Consider the following 6,259-nt stretch of genomic DNA (forward strand, 5'->3'; position numbering starts at 1 on the left):
ATTATCCTCGACTTATCCTTTCATGATTGGGATTCTTTTCATTTCTTTTCTCAGAATGACTTGCCAAGTTCAAGCGCACATTTTCATCAAAGCACAGTGCTGTATGCTGCCTAATTACAAAAAAAGGTTAGTCTGCAGGGTGGACTGTCATTGCAGCTTAGCACCAGCCAAGACTGCTAATAGTTTTTACATTATAAAGGTTTGAGAAATTAACATAGAAAAATAAGAACAGTCAATAGCTTCTTTTTTCAGAGAATAAATGTTATGTTAATATTCTTCTTATCTAAGGTTGTTTCTTGGGTGAATTACATGATGTTGGAAATCCAGAGAGACAAATTGTACTTATTGTATTCAAGCTAAAATTTAAAAGCATGACTAATTAGAGGACAAATCATTAATAAACCAAAATGCATGCACTGTAAAAATAAATATATATTTATATATATACTCAGAATATTCAATATTTCAAGATAACTTGCTTCATTTTTTTTTTTTTGAGCTAAACTTCGATTTTTAAGTCATTATAATAATGACTTAAATGCAAAATTGGCATTTGGCATTTTTCTAACGATGAAATGTAAGTTTTTTTTTACAAATGAATTAACTAAGTTTGCAATAAGGTGCCAACAGCAATGCAGCTAAAATGTGGGAAAGGGTTTTGTGGTAAGACAAAACCACATGAGAAATATGCAAAGTGGTATGCCTGGAGAAATCCAAGCTCTGAACATCTTACATTATATCATCCCTACATTAAACCATGGTGGCAGTATTATGCTATACCTGGGGAAAATGGACAATGCAAAATAGGGGCAAATACCAATAGAAAAACTGTTCCAGCCTACTAAAGGCCTGAAGCTTGGGTAACCTTTCCACACAACAACAGGCAAAATAAAAAATAAAAAGGTGAATGACTTTGAGTGGCCCAGGCAATGTCCTTACCTCAACCCAATCAAAACCTGTTGCTGAACTATTTGTGATTGATTAGCAATGTTAAAGCAACCAGAGAGAGCTGGAGTAGGTCTTTTAAGAATGGGTGAAAATTATCCCCCAACAATATCTAACTTTTGGAGTCTTACCCTAAAAGACTTAACTGTTATTGTGGCAAAAGGTGCTTCCACCAAATACTTGTGCAAGCAACATTTTTCAGTTGTATTGTTCTTTAAAACATTTGTATCATCTTCACATTCTTTCAGTTTTAACATGTGAGTTTCTGAAGAGAAATATTCAATGGATTAAATGTAAATGCATCATTTTTAATCCATCAAGATGTGAAAATTGTCCAATAGTCTGAATAGGCATTATATAAGCCATAATTTACATATATCTTCATGATAAGTGACAATATATAAATCGTTAAATCGAATGAAGAGCAATTCAAGCTTGTTATTTCACGATATTTATATTCAGATGACGCAACTTTTAAAAAGAAGGTTTTTTGTAGCGCAGCAGGTTGCTCTCCAAACGAACCCTGAAGTGCTATAATTAATGATAAGAGTAATTAGAGAGAGGAGCCATTTCTATCTGGATAAACCCAGGCAATTAGTCATGGGCTTATGCTTGGGAGTCAACTGAGGTAGAAGTTGGTAAACACCTACCCACAAGTACTCCCATTTGAATAATAAATTGTTTTAAGGTATTTCAATAGGTGAAAGGTAAATAGGAAGGCCTGGTTGAGGCTGTGGAAACCCCATCCATAGTTGATAAAGCACAGCAAAGTGTGTATCTGGGAAATGTTTCATAATTAGACAACTTAAGTGGATACTCTACACATTTCAGTAACAAAGTCTGCAAAACAGCCACAAACATATAGGCCTTTTGGCCAACCTTAACCTTGATGCTGTGTCTGCTTTAAAATAGTAAATAATTCATGCTATACATTGGAGAAAATGTAAATATCAACAAAACACTGCTTTTATTTTCACATGGGGGTTTATGCTTTCTGAATCAGCTCTTGAGAGAGAGAATCTCCCACAAAATGGTCAATTACCATAGCAGATATCTTTGTCTGTAATCCCCTTCAGTTCAGGCTTATCTTGTGCCTGGCTTTCCCTCCTGTATCATCTGTTTTATCTTTTTTTTTCAATGCTGTCTTTATAGCATTGAAAAGATTTGTTCCACCGTGTCTTCTTTACATTATAAAACTGCATTGCTTTTCCTGTGATGAATTCCATGGAAATTCTTTTTATGATTTTGTGAGAGTAAATATCATATATAACTGAATTTTAGGCTATAGTGTAGTATTTGGCCATGCTACACAAGATGGATACAAATGTGTCTAATAAATTATATATACTTTTATTGGTCCATGTAGGGCAACTGAGAATCTGGTTTACTTTTGTGGTGACTACCTGGGGAGTGGTAGGAATTCAAGGGATTGTGTAACCAATGAGATATAGGTTATGATTAGGTCACTGGACTTAGACGGCCAGTTTGAGAGGGAATTTAGCCAGGATGCTGAACTTAACAACCATATTTTTTCAAAGTGCCATGAGATCTTTAAGGACCAGAGAGATCAAACACCTTGATTGTATATAAGGGGTTGTAATTCCTTCAACCGATATGGATGTAAGTACCCTCAAATTAAAGCTGACAGTCCACACATTACCCTGTAATTCAGGGCTGGTTTTAGCCTGCTATATTAGGGTGGGCTGGTAGAAATAATAGGTGGACAACTTGGGCGCAGTAGTAAATCAACCGGCAGTACAATGCATCAGAGAAACTAGCTGTTTCAACCCGTCGGAGGCGGGCTGCCCACCCAATCAGAAGTTAAAAACGGTACTGGTATTTTCTGTGCTATTTTTCCATTGGCTGAACAAAAATATATATATATATTTTTTTTTTCTTAACTTTTGATTGGGTGGGCAAGACACACGTTTGGGTGGCCTGAGCCCACTGCTCTCATTCATTGTTTCATTTCAACTCCAATGTACTGGAGCACAGTGCCAAAACAACAAAAAATTGTGTCCAAATGCGTATGGACTACACTGCATATGTGCACCCTTGCTAAACTGTAACTGTTTAAAAAGTCATTATCTTTTATTTCTAAATTCACACAGAAATGACATAAGCTTTATAGATAATTAGCTTTTATATTTATGTTATAGGTAATAATAGATTTTTTCAAATCATGACCACCTGTATTCACACCTGTCTCCATTTTGTGTGTCTTCCTTCAACTCTGGTGACACTGACTGATGCATTTCATGAAATGTTTCATGAGTTTTAGACACCTCAAGAGACTTTTTTGATTGATTCTCCTATCAGAATTTCTCTCATCCCTTCATATTACCAGTTCTACCAATTCAGGTGTAGTGCAACCTCAAAGTAACAGACCTGCCTACATATTTCAAAGGCAGGATGGCATGAATGAGCATGTCTAACGCATGTCTGTGAAACTCCATCTTTGTTGCATGTGATCGCAAATTATATGTCACACGGACCATGAACATGTAGTCTGGGTGACCTGTACTGCTTCTTTTTTGTGTTTTTGTGTAACTTCAAAAAAGGTTTCAGTTGTGGCATCTTCTATTTTCTCTTTATATAGTATATTCATGCAACTGACAGCGAATTATATTTTTATAACAGATTTTCACAAGATAAAAAAACCCTTTAATCATTGTCATTGGATCTGAACATGCCTCAGAGGCCACTTTGCTCAATGCATTGGTAGCAGATACTTTGTGTTCAGCTTGGTAGAAAACGGAGTATAAAGTGAAGAATGAAAATAAGGGCTAAAATGGGTTTAATAAGTAAATGCTAAATAACACAACTTCATTTTGAAATGTCTGTCTGAAGGTATGGTATTTCTACTTTTATATCAGCAAGTGCATGTACAGTAGCTGCACTTAAAATATACTTGAATACTAGGATGATTGGAGGTTTATTAGAGCTATGTCACTCCTGCAGTCTATAGCATCTTCATAAACACAAGATTCTTAAATGCTTGTGCCAACAACTGAAAAGAGGTATGTGATGTGTTATATTGCTACTGATGCTGTGTTATTTCACCAGTAATGATTTTTACATAAACAGTGAGCTGCATAATGTTTGGGACAACAACATTATTTTTTTCTTGATTTGGCTCTGTACTCCATAATTTTAGATTTGCAATCAAACCATTTATATGTGGTTAACATACAGATTGTTAGCTTTTATTAAATGGTATTTGTATGCATTTTGGTTTCACCATGTAGAAATTACAGAACCTTTTATACATAGTGTCCCCATTTCAGGGCACTAAAATGTTTGGGACAAATGGCTTCACAGATGTTTATGATTAGTCAGGTGTGCTCAATTGCTTCATTAATCTAAAAATAAGTCTAAAATTATTTAGCTTTTTGATTGTCTTTGGAGTCTTTTATTCTCATTTTGTCAACATGAGGACCAGAGTTGTGCCAATGGAAGTCAAGGAAGCCATTATGAGGCTAGAAAATAAGAAAAGAACAGTCAGAGATATAGCCCAAGCCCAAGCCTCAGGCTTGCCAAAATCAACAGTTTGGAACATCATGAAGAAAAACTCACAGAGCTCAGTAATCGCAAATGGAATGGTAGTTCAGGGAAGTCCACTACAGTCGATGACCAAAAAATTCTCACCATAATGAAGAAAACACCCAAACACCCATCCAACAGATCAGAAACACTCTTCAGGAGGCAGGCATTGATGTGTCAGTGACTACCACCCACTTGAAGACTTCAGGAAAATAACTACAATTGTTTTACTGCAAGATGCAAACCACTATTAGCCGCAAAAACAGTATTGTCAGATTACAGTTAGCTAACAAATGCCTGCAGAGTCTTTGAAGAGGGTCTTTTGGAAAAAGGAGACCAAGATTCACTTGTATCAGAGTGATGGCAAGATTAAAGTGTCAAGGAAAAAATGAACTGCCCAAGATCCAAAGCACCCCCTGCTCATCTGTGAAACTTGGTGGCAGGGCTGTAATGGTTTGGGCATGTTTGGCTGCCATAGGTAGTGGCTCACATGGCTTCATTGATGATGTAACTGCTGATAGCAGCAGTAGAATGAATTCTGAAGTGCGCTCCAAACTCATTGGACAGTGTTTCATCCTACAGCAAAACAATGATTCCAAACATACTGCTAAGGCAACAGTTTTTCAAAGCCAAAAACAGGAAATTCTTAACTGGCCAAGTCATTCACCTGATCTGAATCAAACTGAACATGCAATTCATATGCTGAAGAGAAAACTTAAGGCAACTATTCCCCAAAATAAGCAGGATCTGAAGATGGCTGCAGTACAGGCCTGTCTATCAGTCACAGCCTTCAAGAAGTCATGGCATGCAAATGATATGCAACGAAGTACTAAACATGAATGCTTTCATTTACATAACGTTAATATGTCCCAAGCATTATGGTGCCCTGAAATGGGAGGGGGCTGTGAATAGAAGTATTGTAATTTGTACATGGTTAAACCAAAGTGTATAAAATACTCTTAAATAAACGCTGAGAATGTACACTTTAACCGCATGTGAATGTGTGCATGTTTGACGACTAATATAAAATTGTAGAGTACAGAGCCAAATCAAGATTTTTTTTTTTTTAATTTTATGTAACTCATTATATGTCTTGTATAGCTGATTTCACGTTATATCTAGTGCACGGTCATGGAAGAGATGTATTTTAATGGGAGATCATTTTCTTAGAACTATGGGAATGTGATTTGAAGCAAATCTTAGAATTTCCACTGTTCACCAAAGGTTCACACAAATTATAAAAGCCCATAATGCTGTGGTGCAATGCCAATCCAGTCTATGACAGAATCATTCAGGGGGGTTAGGAATGCTCTTAATGACAGAAAAATGGCCATGCAGTTAAATTCAATAAGAGAATGCGCTGCAACCATGAATACATATCACCTGGGAACTCTGGCATGGCTGCCCCTTATCTAGAATCAATAAACAAGGGAAGAGATGGATTTTTTTAAGGTGAGGCGTAACAGCATTCCTTCAGATACAGTCCTTCCATGGCTATGAGAAACATTAAACACTGACAGTTCATCAACATTGAAAAGCCTGAGCAAACCCAGTTAATGTCTTCTACACAAAGGCCAGAAAAGAACATTTGCATTTCCCAGCTGAGAAAAAAAAAAACTGCTGCTTAAAATGACAAGTTAAAGACATTTGAAGTGCCTGTCGCACTTAAAGCTGCTGTGCTGTTTGTCAAAATGTGCACTGCTTTTTGCTGCCGACATTTAAAAGGCAACTTACCAGACTAACAATAAATATTTTTCAACTTATATTTGTT

The sequence above is a fragment of the Anguilla rostrata genome, chromosome 9 (genome assembly GCF_018555375.3).
Source record: "Anguilla rostrata isolate EN2019 chromosome 9, ASM1855537v3, whole genome shotgun sequence".
Lineage (NCBI taxonomy): Eukaryota > Metazoa > Chordata > Actinopteri > Anguilliformes > Anguillidae > Anguilla > Anguilla rostrata.